Source organism: Mytilus californianus, unplaced genomic scaffold (genome assembly GCF_021869535.1).
Source record: "Mytilus californianus isolate M0D057914Y unplaced genomic scaffold, xbMytCali1.0.p SCAF_15, whole genome shotgun sequence".
NCBI classification, from domain to species: domain Eukaryota; kingdom Metazoa; phylum Mollusca; class Bivalvia; order Mytilida; family Mytilidae; genus Mytilus; species Mytilus californianus.
In genome coordinates, this window is record NW_026262637.1 from 16979050 (window position 1) to 17006642 (window position 27593).

Consider the following 27593-nt stretch of genomic DNA (forward strand, 5'->3'; position numbering starts at 1 on the left):
GCATCACAAAATAAGCAAATTTGCCAGAAAACGGAGATCCAGGGTTCTAAAGCCATATGTATTTCTGTTGCTTAATTTTTTGTGCTGAAATATTGCTTGTTATTTGAATTCAAAAAATGTTTTGGTATCTGCATAAGATAAGATTTTATATATCTTTCTTGGACCGCCTCTTGGAAAAAGTTTTCAAGGTTAAATAATTATCTGACGTTATCAAAATTTGTCATTATCATCTGCATCAAATAACAGCGGATGAAAGGTTCAGAATATTGAGATCTACCTACTGTCTATTTACGTAAACTTCTTATATGAGTTATTGCCCTTAAATGACGATTTAAATATCAGTCTTACCTTTTATTTTGAAACAGTTAAAGATAGAAAGAAACTCAACATAATTAAATGACAAAACTGATCAGCAGGACAAGATCTACAAATAAGTCTGATGACAGAAATCGTCAGTCGACTCCTTATGAGAGTTATTGCTCTTTGATGCTCTTTTTAGTGTTTTTGGTTATTATCTTGCAAACTATAATAGATAGATAGACACTTTAAATAGTAGAAATAATCAACTAGACAAGATATACAAATCGGTCAACATGACCGAAATCATCAGTCGACTCCTTTTTGGAGTTGGAGCTCTAATATCACGATTTTTTATATATTTGTTTTACTTTTTTGCCATGAAAATAAAAAAAAAAGATAGACACTTTAAATAAAAATGATCAGCAAGACAAGATTTCCAAATAACTTAAATTTTGCCGAAATCGTTGGTTAACTCTTATACGGCCATTAAAAGACGATTTGTCTATAGAAATAAGAAGATGTGGTATGATTGTCAATGAATTTATTCTGCACCAGAGACCAAATAAGGAAAAAGGCTGGCAACTAAAGGTTACGGAACAGCTTTCAACAAAAAGAGCAACACCTGTACCGAATAGGAAGCAATAAAATGCCCCGAAATGACAAATGTAAAACAATTCAAAGGAGAAAACTAACGGCCTGAATATGTAAATAACAATTAATGAAAAATAAACATGATAAACAACAACAAACAACATCCACTAAATTAAAGGCTTCTGAATTTGGAAAGGGACGTACAGAAATGCCCTTTTTGTGTTTTGGGCAAAAACAAAAGAAAATAAAGAGAAATTGTATATGAAAAAAAAAAAAAATGATCAGCAAAACAAGTTCAGCAAAAAGGCAATTTTTGTGATGAATATCATTCTAGTCTACAATGTCGAGAGTTCCCATTGTTGCAGATTCATATAGAACTAGGAAAGCGATGCAGGCAATTGGGCATCTAGTTTATCTATCCGTTAATCTTAATTTGTATGAATAAAAATATCGGAGTTAAACATAACATTTACAGCTATTCTAAATTTTATCATCGGTACAAGAACATAAATCAACATGCAGATATCTTATACGTTCAGTAATTTCACATCCAATCTTTTATGGTAATATTCTATACAAAGCACAAAAATGTCGTCATTCGACTCAAAAACTAACAAAACCTTTAAACATACTTTTCAGAAGGGATATAGTTACGATACTGTTGTCAGGTCATTAAAAATGGCATTTTTTGGAATTATTATTGATTTACTCATAGTGTCTTTGCCTCGGAAATAAACACCAATTGTTGGCATGATACGGGTTATGTTCCTCTCATATATTTTATGATGGTATGATACTAAACCCCTAACGGGAGGGATTGTGCTTGATTTTCATATGATGAAGACATAATCTTTCAATCAGTTTTATTGATGTCTGGAGCTGGCATACTAGTAACTGCAAGTAGTCCTTTGTTAATTTATGTATCATTGTCATTTTGCTTAGTTTCTTCTGTTACCTGTTCTGACATCGGACTCGGACTTCTTTTAAACTGAGTATTACTCCGCGTATTGCTGTGTGTTTGTTTATTCTACATTGGCTAGAGGTATAGGAGGAGGGTTGAGATCTCACAAAACATGTTTAACTCCGCCGCATGTTTGCGCCTGTCCCAATTCAGGAGCGTCTTGCCTTTGTTAGTCTTGTATGTTTTTTTTTTTTAATTTTGGTTCATTTATATGTTTTGGTGTTTAGTGTGACTGAAATAGTACACATTTTTGTTTAGGGGCCAGCTGAAGCCCGCCTACGGGTACGGGATTTTCTCGCTGTGTTGAAGACCAATTGGTGGCCTTGGGCTGTTTTCTGCTCTGTCGGGTTGTTGTCTCTTCGACACATTCCCAGTTTTCATTCTCAATTTTATTCATTCAGCGTTTTTTTTTACCTTTTTTGTAAGAACTGCAGAATTTCTGTTCAGCTGACGATATCCATCATCTTTTATCCTCGCAACAATGGAAATTATCTTAAAAGTAATTAGACCAATTACAGTTGCGATTACCGGTTATGTTTAATATTTTATTGATTTTTATGTATATTAAACAATTTCAGTACATTTAAAAGCTACCTGTAGTTAAGATCTGTTTACGTATCTCATATCCATATCCACCAATTTGTTATTTTAACATGTTTTTGGTGAAACATTTGGGTGAAAATTGATATTGGAGATTAAGGACTAAAGAATATTGAAAAACTAATATTTACGTTGTTACATCACTACGGATGCATAGTCATTAATCAATATTTATATCCGACAGTTGTGTACATTCCTGAACTAAAGTCTTGTATACCAAAGTAGTTTAGATAATCAGAGAAAGAAAGGTTATCTTGTCCAAAGCGAGTTAACTAATATTATTCACATATTTATTGTCTTTTTAATTGTATGTTAATAACTGTCTGTTTTGGATTTATTGAAAAGTAAAAAAAATATTTTGTATAACCCAATTAAATATATAGCGCATATGAACGCGTGTTTGCGCTCAACTGATACCCTGTTACTTATTCTCTATTTATAAGTTCCTTAATCGCTTTTTATACGTTGAACCTTTGGAATGCTTTCTGTTCTTTTTCTTTTCTTGTCCTTGGTGTTAGTTCTTGGTTCATAGAGGTGAAATTACCCTTTTATTGGGTATGTTACCGTTTCCGCGCTGGATTGAAAGCCTGTTATTTATTCGTTCCTTATTTGTTCCTCATTCGATTTTTATACGTTGCATCTTTTAAATATAAAAATAAAGAGATAAGGTATGATTGTCAATGAGACAACTTTCCACCAAAGTTTGAATGAAGTGGATGTAAGCAATTATAGGCATCCGTACTGCCTTTCAACAATGAGAAAAAACTGTCTTTTCTTTTCTTTTCTTTTCTTGTATCATGTGTTTGTTCTTGGTTGGTAGAGCTAAAATTACTCATTAGCGCGTATTTACCCATTTTCGCGCTCGACTGATACTCTGTTACTTATTCGCTATCTATTTGTTCATTATTCGATTTTTATACGTTGAACCTTTTTAATGCTTCACTCTCTTTTATGATCTTGTTTCTGGTTCTTGATCCGTAATGGGGGAAATTAACCTATTAGCGCGTATGTACCCGCTTCTGCTTTCGGTTGATACCCTGTTACTTATTCATTTCCTTTTTACTTTTTATACGTTGCACCTTTTGAATGCTTTCTTTTCTTTCTTTTCTTGTCTCTGGTGTTAGTTCTAGTTTATTGGAGTGAAATTAACCTTGTTAGCGCATATGTACGCGTGTCTGCGCTCAACTGATACCCTGTTACTTATTCTCTACTTAGTTCCTTAATCGCTTTTAATATGTTGACCTTTTGAATGATTTCTGTTCTTTTCTTTTCTTGTGTCTGGTGTTAGTTCTTGATTCGTAGGGATTAAATTACCCTATTAGCGCGTGTTTATCCGTTTTTACGGTTGACTTATACTCTGTTACATATTCGCTCCTTATTTGTTCCTTTTCCGATTTTTATATGTTGCACCTTTTTAATGCTTTATAATCTTGTCTTTGGTGTTAGTTCTTGGTTGGTAGAGGCGAAACTACTCTATTAGCGAGTATGTACCCGTTTTCGTGCTCGACTGATACCATGTTACTTATTCACTACTTATCAGCTAGAACCATCACCAAATTCTTTTATATATATTTAAAGATTGGCTGTACCTGTAGAATTCTTAATTAAAACGGGATATCACACCCTAATCTTGAAAGTAAGGATATGTATTTATCACGTTAATGTAGATACGATCCATGTAAACTCATTGATACTTTGGTTCAGCTTATTCTTAAAGGTTATCAATTTAACACAGTAGTAAAAAGTTTAAATATTGTTTTTATCGGTACTAAAGTTCAGTAACTGCGATTACTCTTTTATCGGTGCATTCTGTCTCTTGTTAAGCCAATTTCAAGATTTATTTACATTTTGTTGTGCCGTTACACCACTGTTATACCACTGTATCAGGTTAGAGGAGGGTTAAACGCTCACAAACATGTTAAACCTCTCCATACCCTCACTTGCCTGTCGGAGTCAGGAGTCGGTAGTTCATTCCTGTCGAAATCTATAACGTGTTGTTTTCATTTTTTACAGCACTGGGTCGATACCTCTGCTGGTGGACTATCAGTCCCAGAGGTTATCATCAGCTCAGTAGTCAGTACTTTGGTACTGACATAATTTATAACAAACTTTCTAAAATTGTCCGTTGATAAATTTTGAAATAAGGTTTCAACTCCCTCAGGCAAAGTTGACCTTAGATGGATTTGACTATTTTTAGGTCCTTTTTGTTCGTATAGCTCTTCAACTGTTTCGGTTCTTATACATCCTTGGCTTTCAAATATTTGGCATTGAACGTTGCTGATGAAGGTAAATCCAAAAATGCACTTCGGACGCATGAAACTAATAATGTGTTGTTTTCATTTTTTATAAATTAGGCCATTAGTACTCTCGTTTAAATTGTCTTCCATTTTTTGTGTTGGTGGCTTTTGGCTTTTAGAGCCAAATATCCGGTTTTGGTATTTCCCGTATTTTAAGGCCTCACGGTGACCTATAATTGCTATTATCCACTTCATATAAACTCTGGAAGAAAGTTGCTACATTGGCTATCACACACCATCTCTTTTGTAAATTACTCATCAAAGATATCAGGCTTATAATTTGGAGTGCAAGATGCGTTTCGTATACATACGTCTCATCATTTGCACTCGAATCAAAACGGTATGAAGACCGAATCGAAACCTAAAAGTTGAAGAACTTTAAAAACCTGAAATTCCGCAAATGCAAACAGTATGAGTGTTTGCTTATATTTGAAGAATATATTTGTTTACATTATGGTATTTGGTTTATGTTGAATGTATGTATCATTGACAATAAAACAATAATTTCTTATATATTTAAATTATTACATAAATTCCAATATAATCAAGAAACATATTAAGCCCGCCCGTAGAAAAAAAGGCTTTATTTAGCTTGTCTAAATACCCGAATGTAAATGACGTTACTGCTTGTGTTCTGATTTAGATCTTTCAAATTGAAAATTTGTTTTATGTTGGCGGTTATCATAATATATATATCAGAATGACCCAGACACCCTAATATGTGAGAATAAATATCCTTAGTTTTGTTATAAGCTGTGTGGGAGGGGTGGGAGTGGCGATGGTTTGTCGAATTCATCAATGATTTTTTTTGGCAGGGATAGATTGCGTGAGCAGTTTTATTTTCGCAATTTTCGCGATCAGAATTGAGAAATTTCACGGTTTACATTAGTTAGATTCAAATGATATATATAGGTAGAAAATAACAATAGGAGAATTTCTTTTTTCTAAATCTTGTTTCAAGAATAGGTGATAACGCTATAATTATTAGACGGTATTATTAACATTTTTATTTTCAAAAAGGATATTTTGTTTTTCAAATGGTTCGTCTTTTTTACATGGCTGACATAAACCCTAAATAGTGTGGTTTCCAAAGTCGAAACACCCGTCCGGATCCTCCAATTATGTGATGGAATAACGACTTTGAAAGTTTTGCATAATTTACATGTTAAATTTTGTGATAAGGTCAATTTTAGATGAACCACTAATGCTAAGTTAATGACATTTGGTAAACAGTAGTAATATAATTAACAGTTGACATTTCCATGGAGATTATATGATCCGTCCTTCAATCAGTGTTCATTGACGTTGAAACTTTTATATATTTTACATGTTAAAAAGTTTAAGATCAGCTCAATTTCAGGGGATACTTATTATAAGTCAATGCTATTTCGTATGGAGTTGTATTAGTATTAGGTTATATGTCCATGGCGATTATTTGGTCCTGCACCTTCAGTCATTGTTTATTGATTTTGTATTTTTTTGCGTAGTTTACATTGTTTAAGTGTTAAAATTTAATTCAAAATTTGCATTATACTATCAAAATTACATCATTACTTCTGTGTCAACAATTTATTGTTGAAATATTTTGCTTTCATATTTATATCTGTAAAAATATTTGATTTGTATTTAAGATCAGTGGCTGGTGTCAATTTATACAGAATAGTCTTAAACATAGATAAAATTGCAATAGAAAATACTTGAGAGCTTAGTGTCCAGGAGGTCATCATATTGGATATACTAAAAGACTACCAAGTTACTAATGGTAGTAAAAGATGCGTTTGAGTAGAAATCATAGTTTTTGTAATAAAAATCAATTACACTAGGATATTTTAATATTTATATTGTAGTGGAGCAGTATCTTTTATTACAATATATCACAATTGCATGATGAACTGACAAAATTTCATGATAAGAAATTAGAATTTTGAGCAAACAATACGATTTTATCATAATATCTCAGAAAAAAGGAAACAGGAAAAAACAATTGTCAAATGTAACTCTATTTTAAAGATAACAAACATGATTACATACGGAAAATGAAAATATTTCATTGCAAAAAATTTCTATATATTTTGAGTCAAAAACTTAAATATTTATCATGCAATCTCCGAAAAACAGGAAACAGAAACATTTGTCAATCGTAATGCAACTTTATATTTTTTTGTCAATATTTTCCAATAAATACACTGAATAAATAGAAAAAACATGTCTTGACAAACAATAGTTATGATATATATATATATATATATATATATCTTAATCAAATGCTTTCTTTGAAAACAAACTTAACTTACTATGAGATAAGTGTTTTGTTCATTATTGAAGGCCGTACATCGACCTAGAGTTGTTAACTTAAAAGTCATTTGGTCGCTGGTGGATAGTTGTCTCATTGGCAACCATACCACAATCTCCTTACTTTTATATAACATAAAATCTTGAATAGTAAATAAAATGGATTTTATGATTCTGTCGAAGCCTCTGTTACCAAGACTTTCTAAAGGTATTGATAGTACTTACATTTTGTATAGCTATGTATATATTGTTCCATAGCATGAAATTAGCAGGAGGAAAGTATTGTTATAACAGATTAAATCTAGTTATTTAGAATTCTATAATTTTGGCAATAACGCAGATAATATTTGGTAGATTACGATACAAGGCGTGGTATAATCCAACCGTTGTCTGATCATTAATGTAGATGTTTATGAAAATAAGAAGACGTTGCCAATGACACATCTACTCACCAAAGTTCAAAATGACGTGGATCTGAGCAACAAATAGATCACCGTACGCGGGTTTTCGATAATGAACAAAACTCATATTGTATATTCAGCTATAAAAGGCCATGACATAACAAAATGTGAATCAATCCAAACGCGAAAATCAACTTTCCTCTAACCAGGGACAGTGGTGTAATTGCACAAAATAAGAACAATCTGTAAATAAATGACTTGATTCATCAGATTGGCACGAGGCAGAAAACAACTAATATAAAGACAAAAAGACACAATGTACCGGTCTAAGAATACTTACAGTTACTGAAAGTTAGTTCAAAGTTAATTACAAACATATTATAAACATTGCTAATTTCGATAACTTTAGTTGTGTATATCATGTAAGGTCAAATGCCCCTTTATCGGGTACGTTAACGTACCCGATAATTTTCTGTTTTAACGGAACATTTGACGGACACGCAAACAGGTGACTTTGTGAATTCGAACTGAAATTAACGATAACGTAAGATTACTTTAGCTGTATTTGGCAAAACTTTTAGGAATGTTTGGTCCTCAATGCTCTTCAACTTCGTACTAAATTTGGCCTTTTTAACTTTGTTTCATTCGAGCGTCATTGATGAGTCTTTTGTAGACGAAACGCGCGTCTAGCGCAAATACAAAATTTCAATCCTGGTATCTATGATGAGTTTATTTATTAACGGAGTTATTAACGAGTCTGTTAGTTAACTGATACTACATTTCACGTTTTCTAGGTTATGTTGGTATTGCTGTGTAGAGTTTTGTTCACTTTTAAATGTAATTTTACTTTTGATGATTTCAGATTACTGCCTAGATGTTGTGTCGTTTTTTACATGTTAACACTTTCACATCTGAACTTTGAATTAATCAACAGCAATACGGAATCGGCTCCATTTCAACTTCACCCAATAGTACACCATACGGTGTATGTCCTTCTTAAATTTTCTAAATCTTTAAAGATGACAAGGATGTACCATTTATCGACAGTAGAATCTAGTAATAACAAGATTCTGTGTTAAAACGGAATTTTATTACGCATTAATCACCTTGCAAAATGAAGGAATATAATAAAATATGAGATTCGTAATACATATATAGTAAAAAAATTGAAATCCAACTAATACGTTTTTCTACATGCATTATATTAGACAAAAAAAAATTAGTTTTTGAGAAATGAACTGTATTGCAGCTTAGCAAATTTACTCTTTACTTTAAATTCGGGAGCTTCTCTTTTCCTTTCTTTAAGTTCTCTGTCTCGTTCTTCTTCTTCGTCCATGTCCTGTTGTGTATATCGGCAGCTATGTTGACATAAAAATGTAGACGCAACCTTCTTGTCTAATGTTCCTGTAAAATTGTACGGCGCTGTAAATAGAATAGAAGAAATTTAATAAAAGATTGTAGAGCTTAATAAGGTTTTCAACCTTCAAGCTGAATATTCATAGTAAAAGTCACAGTGGTTTCCAAATTTTTCTTATTAGGTATTACTGCATGCTAGAAACTTTTAAAAGTTCCCTTAAATGAATTAAGACAATAATAATTTACCTGTGTTTCAATCTCATAATAGATATAAGAAGATGTGGCATGAGTGCCAATGAGACAACTCTCCATCCAAGTCACAATTTGTAAAAGTAAATCATTATAGGTCAAAGTACGGCCTTCAACACGGAACCTTGGCTCACACCGAACAACAAGCTATAAAAGGCCCCAAAACGACTAGTGTAAAACCATTCAAACAGGAAAACCAACGATCTAATCTATATAAAAAATGAGAAACGAGAAACACTTATGAACCACATCAACAAACGACAACCACTAAACATCAGGTTCCTGACTTAGGACAGGGGCAAACAAATGCAGCGGGTTTAAACGTTTTAATAGGCGCCAACCTTCACCCTACCTGAAACAATAGTGTTACATCACAACATAGAAAGACACACTATATAAATAACACATAGTTGAGAGGGTGATAGAGCAGATTGCTATCCCGAGAAAATATTGTCAACTGAGAAGAAGCCAAGGTTGACAATGTCTTTTCGAGGGGTCACAATCTGCTCTATCACCCTCTCAGATATGTGTTATTTAATTTATTATACTGAATATTCTGTTATAACTGTCTATTAAATTTCAAATTCAAAGTAATAAACTATGTCGTCTTGTACATAACAATCATCCGTATTTATTAAAGCGCACACTTGAGCAAGCGTCTCCGTGAAGGGTAATAAAGTATTTGGCATGGGATAGAGTAAATTGTCTCCCTCGTATTAACCAATCAAAATCTGGCATTTTGACATGAAATATAATAATATAAAATACCAATTGAAATGGCTTAACTCAATCAAAAGACATATTAACAAAAACAAGTGAACATACACTGAACGAATAAATTCGATCTATGACACAATGTAAATACAAAATTAATAAAACAAGGGGGTTAGATGTTTAACAATATCAGAAAGACAACCATAACCTAGGACAAAATGCCGCCAAATAAAATAACGTACACAGGTTAATAAAAATAATTTTGTTGTAAGGTATACATGGAGTACGGAAATAACTTTTACAAAATAAATAATTTTGTCGTTCCTAGTACGAGAACAAAAGTGAAAATTTATCGTCAAACTAAACAAGACTATATATCAACAAGATCTGGTACATCGACAGGGTAAGCATCTTCTGTGACGCTTGTTTTACCCGCCATGCAAATACACACTTATTCAAACTGTCACAAGCGGAAAAAGGACTTAATCGGTAAAATTACAGATTAAAAAACTTTTCTGATATTTTAAGATATCTAAGACTGCGAAAACATGTCACTAAGGAGTTGAGGCACAGACATATCGCATCGGTCAACCATTTTGTAATTGTGACAGTAAAACGTATAAAATGTCGATTAGAGTCATTCTTCCTCGTAACTCCTTTAGAGCTTTTTTTGTGTAACGAGCGCACCCCTGGTAAAGAAGTCCGTATAGTGTGAGCCTAAATGAGCATAACGTATCAATTGAGATATGTAAACGTTGTGCGTTGAAATCATCACGTTTGTCATTGATTCCAGTTTGAAGTCGTTCATCTGTGTCAATTAAAATTATTATCTTTGTCAATTTTGTGGAAACAAAAAAATCATCATACTTGTCAACCTTGCAAAATCAAAAGATATCATATTTGTCAACTTTGTGCAAACGGAAAATTATCATATTTGTCAACTTTGTGCAAACGGAAAATTATCATATTTGTCAACTTTGTGCAAACGGAAAATTATCATATTTGTCAACTTTGTGCAAACGGAAAATTATCATATTTGTCAACTTTGTGCAAACGAAAACTTACTATATTTGTTAACTTTGTGGAATCAAAACATTATCGTATTTGTCAACTTTTTGAGACCATAAAATTACCCTGTATTCCAATCAAAGAGAACATTAGTAAAAACAGCATTAAAAGTATAATTCCTATAGTTATATGAGACAGTTGTTATCCGTGAATAGTTTGATTATTCCGTAAGCCTCTCCTGCTATGCATACATCACCCGCCATGCGAATATACTCCTAGTCTAAATATCCTATCAGGAATAGAACAAAATCGGTTATTTTACAGATAAGACGACTGTTATTTAAAGTTCTAAGACAGTCACTGCAAATATATGTCGCTAGTGAGTTGAGACACAGACATATCGTATCAACCAAATTGTTATGGTGACCGTAAAAACCGATTTGAGTGCCAATTGTGAGAATGCACGAGCATAAAGTGTCAACTTAGATATGTAAACGCCGTGTGATGACCAGTCCATTGTTTAAATGTAAAGTCAATGCTTTTACAGTGATCTGTAGATAAAATATGACTATTTACACATGTTTCTAATGTTGCATTAGGAGTCTAAACTTTCAATTGAAGGTTATAGTTAGAGAAGTCTCTTGAGACATATCATACTTTTATTAACTTTAATTCTATTTAATGCGATTATCAAACTTGACATTAATAAATCCACCGAATCTGATAACATAGGACCAAAAATTTTAAAATTAAGTGCTCCTTTCATAACTTCATCTTTAACTTACATTTTTAACAGAATAATAGATACAAGTTCATTGCCCATTGTTCTAAAGAATGCAAGAGTAACCCCTGTTTTTTAAAGCTGGGGAAAAATTCATGGCAACAAATTATAGACCAATTTCTGTACTTCCTGTTTTATCAAAACTTTAAGAAAACATGTTTCAAAACAATTGTATGACAATCTAAAAAGATCTAATCTTTTACACCCAGCACATATAAAAAGAAGATGTGGTATGATTGCCAATGAGACAACTCTCTACAATAGACCAAATGACACAGAAATTAACAACTATAGGTCACCGTACGGCCTTCAACAATAAGCAAAGCCCATACCGCATAGTCAGCTATAAAAGGCCCCGAAATGACAAATGTAAAACAATTCAAACGAGAAAACTAACGGCCTAATTTATGTACAAAACAATGAACTAAAAACATATATGAAACACAGCAAAAAACAACAACCCTGTATTACAGGTTCCTGACTTTGGACAGGCACATACATAATGTGGCGGGGTTAAACTAGTTTGAAGGCGCCATCCCTCCCCTAACCTGGGACAGTGGTGTAACAGTACAACATAAGAACAACAATAAAAATCAGTTGAAAAAGGCTTAACTCATCAGATGGATACAAATAGAAATACATCCAACAAAAACACAAAGTGGACGTGGACGGGTACTTGTACATCCCAACAATTAAAAGACACTTAACACAGATCTGAGAGTACTCGCAGTTACTGACACCTAGTTAAAAGCCAATAACAACTTATAAAAAGAAATCATGTATCTAAGACTAAATTATCAATCAGTACACATCTAACATCCAATGGATTTAGTGTAAATACGCCATAAACAGTCAGAAAAAACATGACCTTGTGCAATGCCAAATACAGGTATCGACAGATTGTAGAGCCATGAATGTGCATATGTATATAACAATAATATTTAATTTGATTTTAATTTACTGATAACAAAATCAATATTAATAGTCTGGGTTTAGACAAGAACACACTTGCCAAACTGCCCTTATCAATATCATAGATAAATGGGTACAGGATATGAATGATAGTAATATCAACTTAGCAGTCCTACTGGATTTTAAGAAAGCCTTTGATGTAGTAGATCATGATATTCTCTGTAAAAAACTTGAAATTTATGGATTTGATAATGCTGATGTTTCTTTTTTCAAATCGTATTTGAGTGAAAGAACTCAACAAGTACAAATTTGGTAAATAAATTCATCATAGATACCAGGATTGAAATTTTGTATTTGCGCCAGACGCGCATTTCGTCTACAAAAGTCTCATCAGTGACGCTCGAATAAAAAAAAAGTTAAAAAGACAAAACTAAGTACAAAGTTGAAGAGCATCGAGGACCAAAAATTCCTAAAAGTTTTGCCAAATACAGCTAAGGTAATCTATTCCTGAGGTAGAAAAGCCTTAGTATTTCAAAAATTCAAAGTTTTGTAAACAGTTAATATATAATTTTGACCATATCAATGATAATTCATGTCAACACAGAACATGTTAATGCTCATTCTGAATAAACTTTATATCAAGCATGGTGTCCCCCAAGGCTCCACATAAAGTCCTCTTCTGTTTATTTTATACATAAATGACCTTCCTATCTATATGAAAAATTGTTGCACTGATTTATATGCTGAACATTAAACTTTACATCTTTCTGGTAGTTGTTATCAAACTCTGCAGTCAAAGGTACAAGAAGATTTGCATGGTGTTGAGGAAAGGTGTAATGATAACAATATGTTCATCAATGAAAATAAAATAAAATATATGATTAATGGAACAAAGCAAAAAGGAATGCCACATAACAGAGAAAGTTGTTTAACTATTAACAATCTTGATGCAATCTTCCACATGCGAAAGTCTCTTAGGCATCAAAATTGACCCTTCCCTCACATAGACAAACCAAATTGATTTGATCTGCTCAAAAATTTCATCTAGGCTATATCTACTATTAAAAATTAAGAAATTTCTAAATCTAGACTGCAGAAAATTATTCTATAATGGTTATATCTTACCACTAATTGATTATTGTTGTATAGTGTGGAGTAGTAGCAGTTAGGGTTTAAATAGGATATTAAAATTACAAAAGAGAGCTGCTAGAATAATACTAGAAACAGACCCTTTCGCTCCTTCAGAGCCCTTATTCAAACACTTAAACTGGATGACAGTTGAACAGAGAATAAAATATCACAAGTTCGTGATGACATTTAAGTGCATCAAAAATGATGCCCCATCATATCTTACTAGCACGTTTCATTATGTTTCAGACAGAAATCCCTTGAGAAATGCTGTTCAATGAAACCTAATACTCCCAAAACCAAAAATAGAATTGTTCAAGAAATCTTTTATGTATTCTAGACCATTATTGTGGAACAATTTGCCAATATTGTTACGAAATATTACAAATGTTAATTCTTTCAAGTACAAAATAACAGATCATTTATTGAAATCAACCAGTTGAAAAAAAATATTGAATATTTAAAATCATTTAATGATTTATGTATTTTAGAATTTGTATTGAAAGCAGAAATCTTGTTTTCTTAGTATGAACTATTTTGCACAAAACCCTCAGACAAATATATACAGACAGGTGCTCTTTTGTTAAAGGTGTGCACACTGTATGTGAAGTATTAAAGCATCTACGTTCAAAACACAAAATTAGTTGAATACACAACAACCATGTTGATTTCACAAAATTGGTACAATCTTTTATCATTTTTACTGATAAGATGACCTAAACAAGAATAATACTTTGTAAAATTTGCGTGTCCGAAGCGTTTGGCGGAATTTTACTTCATCTAGAAAGATAAAAACCAACTCTGTGAAAGCCAAAGATAAAACCAACACTGTAAAAGCCAAAGATAAAACCAACAATGCGAAAGCAAAAGATGTATAAACACTTGAGGAAAAATATGACCAAAACAAATCTAAACAGAATATTCAATACCGTTTGAAGCCAACTTTGCCCGAGGGGGTAGAGGAAGGGGGAGAAAGGGGGGATGAACTATAGTTTCTTAGTATTTTTGAAACTCTAAATCCCATTTAGCAAGTCTGAAAAATGGAGGGAAAATCCATAATAGCATGTGCACTACTTCAGAAAGTTTGTTATACACAATGTTAGGGCTGAAGCACTGACTACTGAGCTGATGATACCCTCGCAGACAATCAGTCCACCAGCAGCGATTTCAACAGAGCGAACGAAACTAACACTCTATACATACATATAACAGAATATAAGATATAGTACACAGCATATAACTGTATATCAATAAGACATAAAAAAGACAGTTGTAAGGAGTTAAAAGTATATTAGAAGGTTGTAAACAGCATATTAATTTGTATTGCCAAAACATAAAATGTATAATTGTAAGGATTTATCAGTATGTTAGAAGGTTTCATACAGCATAAAAATTTGTATAAACAGAACATGAAAAATATTTAATTTTAAAGAGTTAACAGTATATTAGAATGTTATACACAACATATTAAATTTTATTAACAGAACATATAAATGATAACTGTACTGAGTTAACAGTATGTTAGAAGGTAAGACGGAGCATATCAAATAGTATTAACAGAACATATAAGGACAATTGTAAGGAGTTAACAGTATATTAGAAGGATGTGCACAGCATATACATCAATATTAACAGAACTTAAACAGAACAATTATAAGACGTTAATAGTATATTAGAAGGATGTACACAATATATACATTATTTGTATTAACAAACATGAAAAAGTACAACTTCAAGGAGTCTTATGTTAGAATGTTGTTTTGAGGCAAGTGAAAAATCTGAAGTAATAGTCTTTCTTTATCCTGAGCCAGCTTCTTTGAAAACGCCTTTATAAGGCTTTCGTGTCAGGTATATTACACCACCCTGTATGAAAAGAAATGAAAGAAAAAAATGAATTCATGCACTTTTATTTGGTTAGGGAATTTCTTATCCTACAAAAAAAGTAACTAAAAATTAAGAATGTGATTCACTTAAATCTCGATTTCACAGCTATTATACTGAACAAGTTAAGTCGTTTCTTAATGCAATATGTTAAGGATATATTATTGAAAACATTTTCATTTTTGAAACTATCATAATGTGCAATTTAATCTTATAGGTCGACTGTTTTTGACCTATTGTACCTTGAATTTTTATTTGTATTCAAGACGTTAACATTTGACATTTCTAATTTGCTTTTTTTTAATCAATGCACACAGACACACAATTGTCATATTTAGCAATCTCGATTGTTGGGTATAAATGGTATTTCATCTTACTTCGGCTTCGAACATAACTAAAGAGACATGTTTTGTCCAAATGCTCATCTGATTCAGTACAATTTGTACCGTAATGTTAACACTAGCACTTAGTCTATACCTCTGCTGGTGGACTTTGAGTCCCCGATGGTATCACTAACCAAACAACTAGTACTACGGTACTGGCATGAAAATACGGATATTATTTTATTGAAATTTGCTGTTACAAAATTTGGAAATCTTTTTAAATTACGGGATTCCCTCAGGCCTAGCTCTGATTTATCGTTCGAGTTTTGGCTATACGTTTGGTCCTTTTTGGTTTTATTAGCTCTTCAACGTTTGTATCAGTTTTTGGATTGTCAAATATTTATCTTTGAGCATCTCTGAAGAGACAATAATTATCGAAACCACTATCTGGTGCAGACAAAATAGTACCGGAAAAGTCATTCATATTCTAACGTTTAATTTCAACATTTTGTTAACATAAAACCTGACATACTACCATAAAATAAAAGATCATAAATTGATCACGAATGTTTTTGCTAGATTTTTCTGAATATTTATTTAAAATTATAGATGTAACAGAACTCCATTTATTGTTTGCTTCAAATTTACCTACACAAATGGCTTGGGCACTTCTTCATTGTCGACGAATAAACCGTAACCAGGTGTTGGAGTTTCTTCGCATTTGGAATTTTTACCTGTATTCTTACCAAGAAAAGCAAAGGCTTCTTTATCGTCGATTATCATTAATGTAGGATCCATTGAATCTAAATAGACAACGACTATATTAATGCACGCACATATTATATCTACAGAAGTACGATAATATCTGATATACCAGACAGCTGCAGCATAACTACAAATGCCTTTACCAATAAGGTTGTTAATAAGCCTGGGTAATGTGTTGAGTTTTCATTATCGACAGTGTGTTAGAACAAAATATTTTATGATAAAAGGGAACTTGTCTAATCGATAAGAAATACAACTTTCAGACATTGAAGAAAAACATACGTGCACAATGTGTGTATCAAGAAGACGACATTGTATTATCATCTGTGACAGAGGGAATTGTCGAAGATATTTATGAAATGTATCATTTGTAGCCACATGAAACAACGATTTGTTAAGTGGTCTCTGTATCCGAAAATATAACAAAAAAGATACTCGGTAATCTTATTGTATAATATAAATTGTTATTTTCTGATGAACATGATGTGTAAAAAAATTAACATTACCGCCTGACAATCGAAGTTTAAACCAATCGCCTGAAATATTCACATATCTTAACTTATGTAGTTAAATGTCCGTTATAGAGGGGTTTATGATGTAATTTTAGTGTTCCTTTTAGTTATTTTTGGTCATTTAGCCTGCCTTATGTTTGGATGCAATCAATCAAAATAGAAAAAAAAAAATGATGAATCAAACTAACTTCGAATCCTGTGCAAAAATGTCGTTTTTATTCAAATTTAGTATATAACGCATAGGAAAGTGTCTTATTGTCCATATATCGATTTCACAGGCAATTTTTTTTTTTAAATCATGTGAACAATATTGTAATATGTGTTTGATAAAATAGTCTGATTTAAAATGCATAATAAGCCCTATTTCAGAATGCTGCTCAAATAAACAGTCAAGGAATCATACCATCCAGTTTTTATCCAATACCTTTTGGTGCGTTTAACGGTTAATCCCGATTTATAGTTTATAATTTCATACTAACGCACAATACGATGTTTAACGTCATTGTGATAACAAAGCTCTTTCCCGCTGGACGTTAAGCAGCTATCATCATCATCATCATCATCATCATCATCATCATCATCATCATCATCATCATCATCATCATCTCATCATCATCATCATCATCATCATCATCATCATCATCATCATCATCATCATCACAAAGCGCTTTAGGAGATGATTGGTAAAAATTTATCTAAATTTCCTCGATATAAAAATCTCAAACAATAAGTTGCCATTTTTCGACATATAACTTTTTTCTTCAAATTTTTCACTTAAATTCTTAGCAGTTCTTTTCTTTCCTACAAAATACCGGGGGTTAACGTATGTAAGCCGGAAGGGTCAGCAGTTCCCGTTCAAGTATTGACACCCTGTTTATTTGTTCATAACATTTTAGGTAGTTGTACTGAACATTATCATTATACTTGACTTTTCATACTAATGTATGCCATGTATATGTTTCCTTTTTTGTTTCTGCTTTTTTTCTATGATGAGGGCCCCAGGGAAGATTAGTTATATAGCTATATATACCCTCTTTAAATAAAGTATTGTTGTTGTTGTTGTTGTTGTTGTTGTTGTTGTTGATGTTATTAACAGTTTAAGAATATAAAACAGAAAAAAAAAAAAACGTAACTTACGAATTTGGAAATAACTATGGACATGCATCGTGGTAATACAAGAAACAATCATCAATACAGTGAGTCGAGTTGACCAATTCATTTCGTGGCTTGTCTTTCATGTATAAATATAACATATAACAAAAATGAATAATGGTATGTTAGCAATTAATACTGAGGATAATTTTTTCATCAAATGCAAAAAATATATTTTAAAATACCACTGTTTGATTAATTTAACGATAAATGAAAATAAGGAGACCTGATATAATTGCCTATGAGATCTAAGGAAAATGATGTAAACAAATACAAGTCACCATATGGACTTTCACAATGAGTAAAATACTCGTACTAATCGTAAAGTAAGCTATAAAAGGCCCCTGGATGACAAAATGCGAAACAGTACAAAAGAACACCAACGGTAAAATGTATACTACTACACGAGCCCCTCTTTTTAATTTTATACTATTTTTGTACTAGGTTTAAAAAGAATAAACAAATGAATGCTTTTGACTCATGGCAGGGAATTAAATCAAAATATCCTGACATGTAGTCAAGCATTTTATTCAGTAAGAGATTCATATGATTTGTTCGAAACGTTTTGGTCATGTCGAAAAGAATATTTCGTCCATCAAATTTACAATGAAAATTATGTTTCCATGAAAGTTTGTCGTAAGAATAAATCCTGTTGCATCTTCAAATACTTTTAATTGGGTCGACTTAGTGACAAGCAACAGTTAACGGTTGTGATAATGGCAGATCTTTGATATATTCTTATTAATTAGTTCATATTTTTGCATACTCGACACCAATTAGAAACTGACATAATGTTTAGACATCGGTCGTGTGTTGGTCCCTATATGTTGTCCTCTTCGCGGATGTGTTATGGTTATATGAGTTTTTGGGGGTGGCATCATTGTACTGACATACATATAACACACGACAAACTACGCGTCTCCTGATTCATACGCATAATCTGTCATACGTATCCGGGCTCAGTAAAATTGTCACGATGTGGAATAAAATACAATTGTTTAAATTAAAACTGGTGTCTGTTGATCAAAGGTATCGAATCTTCGTCTCTAGTGCTAATGGACATAGGTACATATTTAGGCCATAACTTAGTACGCGTAATTTTTAACATTAAAAACTTAAATAAATACGTTTGGTAATTTCAATTGGGAGATTTAGCTAGCTATGAAAGCAGTTCTAACCCACTATTATCTTCGGAAAAATGCCTATACCAAGTCAGGAATATGGCAGTTGTTTTTCACTTGTTTTGTTGATTGAGAGCTTTTGTCAGGTTTTATGGACTTCACCTTTTTTTAATCCTTTTTGGAGTTCAATATTTTCATTTTGTCCTCAGCATAGTTTGTCTTACAGATTTTTGTTTGAAGCCCTTTTTTGTTGAATAAAGGAATCTGCTTCTCGTGTATACAGGTCCGTTTGACTTTATGAACTGCAAATGCTGAGCTATCTTAATTAAGTTCACCTAAATATGCATATCTCCAAACGGATATATTTAATTTGATTTACTATCGCGCCTGAATTGGTAAACTGTAAGTTTTTGAAGAATCACTTTTGTATTCTTTGAAAGTCAACCCTCCCCCACCCCAAAAAAAAAAATGAAAAATGAAAAAATTCTTCAGTTCATCACTACAATTAATATCGAACGTTCTTGTTGATGACAGCAAAACTTCCATTGGGAAGATGGTGTTACTTTTTGTATATATCACTCAAACAAAATGAAATCGGTACAAAGCAAAACTCAATATATAAATACAAAAGGGAAACATATTCACTGAGTGGTAGCGGTATATCATGTATATTGGACGTAAGATAATGTTTCATAATTCATACTTTATATTTTATATCTACTAAGAAAAATAGTTATTAATACGTCCTTATTCTGATAGTTAAACTTCGAAACGGTCCACACAGTCAATGGTCCGATAATCTCCGATGTCGAAATATTATGATATTATATTATTATTATTCTTTTCAATTTCTTTGGCTTTCTAAATATTCTGTCAAATCCATCTATTTTGTACAATTTAATTTGAAGATAGGAAGATGTGGTTTGATTGCCAATTGGATAACTATTCAACAGAGGCGAAAGGACGTTAGGACATGGATAATCGTTTAGTAGGATACAAGTGAGAGAAAAATGTTGATCAATTGATCTATAACTGCATTATATGTTAGGATTATATATTATGTGTATCATATATATAGTTTTTTATAATTTTTTTGTTTGTTTTCATAAACATTATTGGTTCGATTACAATTAAAAATAAATAAATATAAAAATAATAGGTGCAAACATTTAAGTTCGTTGTAAATATATTATAAGCCTGTTATCTTTGATGAGTTTTTACAACCACTGCTGATGAATGTTTCGTCCCCGAGTGAACCACCAGCCAAGTAGTCATCCCTTTTCTGTGTTGACAGGAAACATCATTCATATTTTCCTTTTCTGTCAATTTATTGTTTATAAAATGATGAAATAGTCATAACACTAATTAAGTTTGACCCCCAGACATGTATGGGCTTAACCGTACTTGGGACGTTTATTTGTGGTTTGCGTTGCTCTACAACCTCGCGATTGATTTCGCCATGCTTTTTTTTATTTGATCAGACTTTTGTAGACAAAACGTGCATCTGCCATTCAGAATTATAAGGCTGGTATTTTCGAATAGTTTTTGTTATAAAGGCACAAGTACACATAATAAATAGCGTGATGTTTTCATATCTGCAGTAAATGTAGTTTGTAAGAAAATGAGGGGATGTGGCATCATTGACAATGTCACAACTTTTCACCAGATTACAAATGACGTCGACATAAACAATTATAGTTCACTCTACGGGCTTCAACAATGAGAAAAATAAATTCACAAAAATGCAACTGAAAAGGCCTCGACATGACAAAAGTCAAACAATTCAAAAAAGGAAGCCAACAATCTGATTTATAAGAAAAAAGATAAACGAATACAAATGAGAGATAACAACCAACGAAAACCTCTAATTTACATGATCCGTACTTGATACAGGTTTATACAGCATGTTACAGGGTTAAACATATGTGTGAGTGCTCAATACTCACATAACCTAAGACAGTCGTGTAACAGCAAATACATAAAGAACAAACTAGCACGAAGCACAGAAAACACCTAATACAAAAGACACAAAGTTCCGATCTTAGAATAGACACAGTCACTGAAAGCTAGTCCAAAACTAATAACAACATTTATAAAAATAACAAAATATTATAAATTTTTCCAAACAAACAAACATCTGGATATTATACACTTAATCAATGCAATATACAGTAAATAATATACTATGCAGAACGTATTGCACTTGTGATCACTTCGATATATACTATACAAGTATCAGACTTATATATGACTATAGAACTCCAACCGTAGTAGCACCAAGGAAATATCCCTGCAGTAATAACACAAAGACTTCGAATTAAATACTAAACAAACTAGTTCCAGAAGAAGTCTGAAAATAGAAATAGAAATAGAAAAGGAAAATTTAAATATAACGGAATAGAAATAAATTGACAACTAGCTACATGAAAAAATACTAAATACTTTAAACAAAGAATAGAAAAAAAAAGTTTAATTTTTGTGCGACCGAAGCAATGTGTGCTAAAATCCGGACATTGAAAATTCTAGGATGCATGAAAAAAGTAAAATTACAAAAATACCGAACTCCAAGGAAAATTCAAAACGGAAAGTCTCTTATCAAATGGCAAAATCAAAAGCTCAAACACATCAAACGAATGGAAAACAACTGTCATATTCCATTATATTGACAACAATGTGTGAACAAAACAACAAGAAATAAAAGGTAACTAGAGGCTCTCAAGAGCCTGTGTCGCTCACCTGACTCTACTTTGGTTTAAGAAATCATGTAAAGATAGATAAAAATCATAACAGATACCCAAATAATGATTGAGGCCAAATTTTGATTAATATTGGTCCCATTATTTAATAAAATATCCTGGTGGCCATCTTGAACAGTAAATCGGCAACAAAGTAGCAACACTTGGTCAGCACTTCATAAGGAACATTCATGCCATGTTTGGTTTCATTCCATTCAGTGGTACTCTAAAAGAAGACATTTGTATGTATTTCCCTTAGGTCCTATGTTAAACAAAGACACCCCCCCCCCCCCCTAGCGGCCACCTTGGATGATAGATCGACTGCAAAGTAACAACACTTGGTCAGCAACTCATAAGGAACATTCATGCCATGTTCGGTTCAATTCCATTCAGTGGTTCTCTAAAAGAAGACAATTGTATGTATTTCCCATAGGGTCCTATGTTAAACTAAGTCCCCCGCTGTCGGCCATCTTGGATGATGGATCGGCTACAAAGTAACAACACTTGGTCAGCACCTCATAAGGAACATTTATGCCATGTTTGGTTTTATTCCATTCAGTGGTTCTCTAAAAGAAGTCATTTGTATGCATTTCCCATAGGGTCCTATGTTAAACTAAGTCCCCCGCTGGCGGCCATCTTGGATGATGGATCGGCTACAAAGTAACAACACTTGGTGAGCACCTCGTAAGGAACATTCATGCCATGTTTGGTTTCATTCCATTCAGTGGTTCTCTAAAAGAAGTCATTTGTATGCATTTCCCATAGGGTCCTATGTTAAACTAAGTCCCCCGCTGTCGGCCATCTTGGATGATGGATCGGCTACAAAGTAACAACACTTGGTCAGTACCTCATAAGGAAGATTCATGCCATGTTTGGTTTCATTCCATTCAGTGGTTCGCTAAAAGAAGACATTTGTATGTATTTCCCATAGGTCCTTTGTTAAACTAAGTCCCCCGCTGTCGGCCATCTTGGATGATGGACCGACTGCAAAGTAACAACACTTGGTCAGCACCTCATAAGGAACATTCATGCCATGTTTGGTTTCATTCCATTCAGTGGTTCTCTAAAAGAAGACATTTGTATGTATTTCCCATAGGGTCCATTGTTAAACTAAGTTCTTCGATGGCGGCCATCTTGGATGATGGATCGGCTACAAAGTAGCAACACATGGTCAGCACCTCATAAGGAACATTCATGTCATGTTTGGTTTTATTCCATTCAGTGGTTCTCTAAAAGAAGTCATTTGTATGCATTTCCGATAGGGTCCTATGTTAAACTAAGTCCCCCGCTGTCGGCCATCTTGGATGATGGATCGGCTACAAAGTAACAACTCTTGGTCAGCATCTCATAAGGAAGATTCATGCCATGTTTGGTTTCATTCCATTCAGTGGTTCTCTAAAAGAAGTCATTTGTATGCATTTCCCATAGGTCCTATGTTAAACTAAGTCCCCCGCTGTCGGCCATCTTGGATGATGGATCGGCTACAAAGTAACAACACTTGGTCAGTACCTCATAAGGAACATTCATGCCATGTTTGGTTTCATTCCATTCAGTGGTTCGCTAAAAGAAGACATTTGTATGTATTTCCCATAGGTCCTATGTTAAACTAAGTCCCCCGCTGTCGGCCATCTTGGATGATGGATCGGCTACAAAGTAACAACACTTGGTCAGCATCTCATAAGGAAGATTCATGCCATGTTTGGTTTCATTCCATTTAGTGGTTCTCTAAAAGATGACATTTGTATGTATTTCCCTTAGGTCCTTTGTTAAACTAAGTCCCCTGCTGGCGGCCATCTTGGATGATGGATCGACTGCAAAGTAACAACACTTGGTTAGTACCTCATAAGAAACATTCATGCCATGTTTGGTTTCATTCCATTCAGTGGTTCGCTAAAAGAAGACATTTGTATGTATTTCCCATAGGTCCTTTGTTAAACTAAGTCCCCTGCTGTCGGCCATCTTGGATAATGGACCGACTGCAAAGTAACAACACTTGGTCAGCACCTCATAAGGAACATTCATGCCATGTTTGGTTTTATTCCATTCAGTGGTTCTCTAAAAGAAGTCATTTGTATGCATTTCCCATAGGGTCCTATGTTACACTGAGTCCCCAGCTGGCGGCCATCTTGGATGATGGATCGGCTACAAAGTAACAACACTTGGTGAGCACCTCATAAGGAACATTCATGCCATGTTTGGTTTCATTCCATTCAGTGGTTCTCTAGAAGAAGTTCAAAATGTAAAAAGTTAACGCCGACGCTGGACGACGACGGACGACGACGGACGACGGACGACGGACGCCAAGTGATGAGAAAAGCTCACTTGGCCCTTCGGGCCAGGTGAGCTAAAAATGTCATAGAGAGGCGAAAGATAACAAAGGGACATTCAAACTCATGAGTCGAAAATAAACTGACAACGCCATGGCTAAAAATGAAAAAGACCAACAGACAAACAATAGTACACAAAACACAACATAGAAAACTAAAGACTGAGCAAAACGAACCCCAGCAAAAACTGGGGATGATCTCAGGTGCTCCGGAAGGGTAAGCAGATCCTGCTCCACATGTGGCACTCATCGTGTTGCTCATGTTAGTATAAACCCGAAAATAGGGGTACAGCAGTCATTATTGTGTTATAATCTTAATCACTATAAAAACAAAAATACGCCAACAAAGAAAAAAGAAATGGCTTTAGACAAAGCATACAGCAAAATTGAAAGACAAGAATACAGAAAATGACCATATCACAATAACACAATGGCGGGATGTATACGTACCAAATAGTTGAATATTAGTTATGAGCTATATGATCAAAGCTATATGATCAAAAGGGATATATTCCAATTGATTTCAATCAAAATAGATAATTCATACTCAATATAAAAAAATATCTGAAATTAAGCTTAAATGATGAAATGCCGTTTGTATATTAAGATATTTAAAACGTTGCAGTATGAAATTCCTTTTCTTATATGTAGACGTCACAAAAAGACCGTCATTGAATTGTTTCATATTTTTCATGTCGGGGCCTTTTATAGCCGGCTATACGGTATGGGTTTTTCTCATTGTTAAAGTCCGTACGGTTTCCTATAATTGCTTACATCCACTTTATATGAACTTTGGTGAAAAGTGTCTCAATGTCAATCACACCACTTCTCCTTATCTTTATATATCTATTATTGTTTTTCAACATTTTCCAAATATAACATTTAAAAGTTTGAAAAAGTCTGTCTTGATTTTCATTTCAATGTTAATATGTCTAAAAAAGGGGGTACAGGTACGCCATCCATCATTTGCTCTGAATTTTATCAAATAATACTTTATAAATTTTGAGCGTCCAAGGCGCTGTTCTGCATTTACACTTCATCAAAAACGCTCAGCCCAAACATTTGAAATCCATATGAATATATAAATATATATACACGTTAGAAACTATATGACTTAATAAACATAAAAAGAATAAACACATTATTTTAAGCTCAACTTTGGCAGATGGGGTTGGAACCTTAGTTTCTTTGTACATGTTGTATTTTCTGAATCTATCAACGGGAGTTTCTTTTAAATAGCGTTATAAATAATGTTAGTACCGACGTATTGACTACTGAACAGATAGTACCCCTGGGGACTAACTGTCCACCAGCAATGGTATCGACCCATTATCATCAAAAGAATGTTTATGCAGAATATATTAAACATTATGCTTAATTATTTGTTTTAAGGAATAATGCGTTAAATAATATGTCAACATTAGTTTTAAAAATGTACCTTTTCTATTACAAATACACAACTGTTTTAAGAAAAAAAAATCGTTACTCACCTTCAGGTAGATATCTGGTTTATTTAATAAAAAACGATTTATTATCTTGGTTGTATTTACAAATATGATTTGTTATCTCGTCTTTCCGTTAAACAATTTTTATTATTGATTATAATCACAAATATAATTTTTTTGTGTACAGTGACAAAAGCGATGTCACGAGAACAATAGAAAAGTAACTCTTGTTAGAAAATAGACGACAAAATGAAAAGTAAAACAATGCCGATGACAATACCGAATATAAGTTATTTCTACACAACCGTACATTTTAAAAGAAAGTGTTTGTTAAACTGTGTTATCAGAAATAAACATGCAAATACAGGATGTTTCATTTTGATAATTTATCGCGATAATTGCATTAGAAGCTTAACAAAAATTAAATTAAAACATAATGTTAATCTCTGCTGCATATCGATGATACCAGATTGTAAAACATTACGTACCTACACAAACTAAAGCTGTTTAAAGTCAAATAAAAAATAAATTAAATTTTGTAATAAACAAATTCATATTTTCTCTGTACAATGTACCATATATATGAATATATTTACAAATGTTTAAATTTTCTTATCTAAACAAGATGCCTTAATTTACAACTTCCAAATGCCTTTCAAGTGTAAACCCTCCTAAACGCATAGACTGATATTGACGAAAATACAGTTAGAAAACGATACACCAGGATGGCGTAAACATATTACTTCGATTCATTTTTTTATGTTAACGTGTTGATACTGATAGTGTCAGAGTGTACTAGTGATCTAATACGATATGTACGGGGTCAGTAAAATTCATTTGGGTGAGGGAACTCATATCAAACGACTCCATGTCTCAATGACTTACGTGTTATAAGGTACACCGACTAACTATCTCTGTCCAACACAAGAAGTAAATAAGTTTTATTACATGTAACCGTATCGTTTTGATCCAAATAGGAACAATAAACAACTGGCATTCGAGATGGAGGTTTAACCATCTATAAAACCAGGTTTAACTCACCATTTTCTTCAGAAATTGCCTGTTATAGAAAACGATACACCAGGATGGCGTAAACATATTACTTCGATTCATTTTTTTATGTTAACGTGTTGATACTGATAGTGTCAGAGTGTACTAGTGATATAATACGATATGTACGGGGTCAGTAAAATTCATTTGGGTGAGAGAACTCATATCAAACGACTCCATGTCTCAATGACTTTCGTGTTATAAGGTACACCGACTAACTGTCTCTGTCCAACACAAGAAGGAAATAAGTTTTATTACATGTAACCGTATCGTTTTGATCCAAATAGGAACAATAAACAACTGGCATTCGAGATGGAGGTTTAACCAGCTATAAAAACAAGGTTTAACTCACCATTTTCTTCGGAAATTGCCTGTACCAAGTCAGGAATATGACAGTTGTTTTCTACTCGTTCCGTTGGTTGATAAAGTTTAATTTTGTCCGTTTTTATGGAATTCACCAGTTCAGTATTTTTGTTATTATTTTTTTTAACAAAATATCCTGAGGAATTAGCGATCAGTTCAGTAAGAAATATAAGCGATAACTTTTATGGTGTCTGAGGAGAAGCAATAAAAACAAACAGTATAAGGAGATAACTATAATATGGAATAGTGTTTGGTTGAAAAGGTTTAGTTGTAAATGCGCAATAACTGGTCGATGTCAAAAATCGTCTAGACATGGTTAAAAAAAAAAAT

The 27593-nt window shown here is 33.0% G+C and overlaps 1 long non-coding RNA gene across 1 annotated transcript; it reads right to left on the reverse strand.

Moving 5' to 3' along the window:
• Nucleotides 1-14860: 14860 nt before the first annotated feature.
• Nucleotides 14861-26067, reverse strand: LOC127725550 (uncharacterized). The gene is made up of 4 exons (XR_007993028.1): nt 25896-26067; nt 18209-18302; nt 16447-16597; nt 14861-15453 (listed from the first exon to the last, which is right to left on the reverse strand). It is a non-coding gene; the product is annotated as an uncharacterized LOC127725550 (long non-coding RNA).
• Between the last annotated feature and the right edge of the window lie 1526 nt (nt 26068-27593).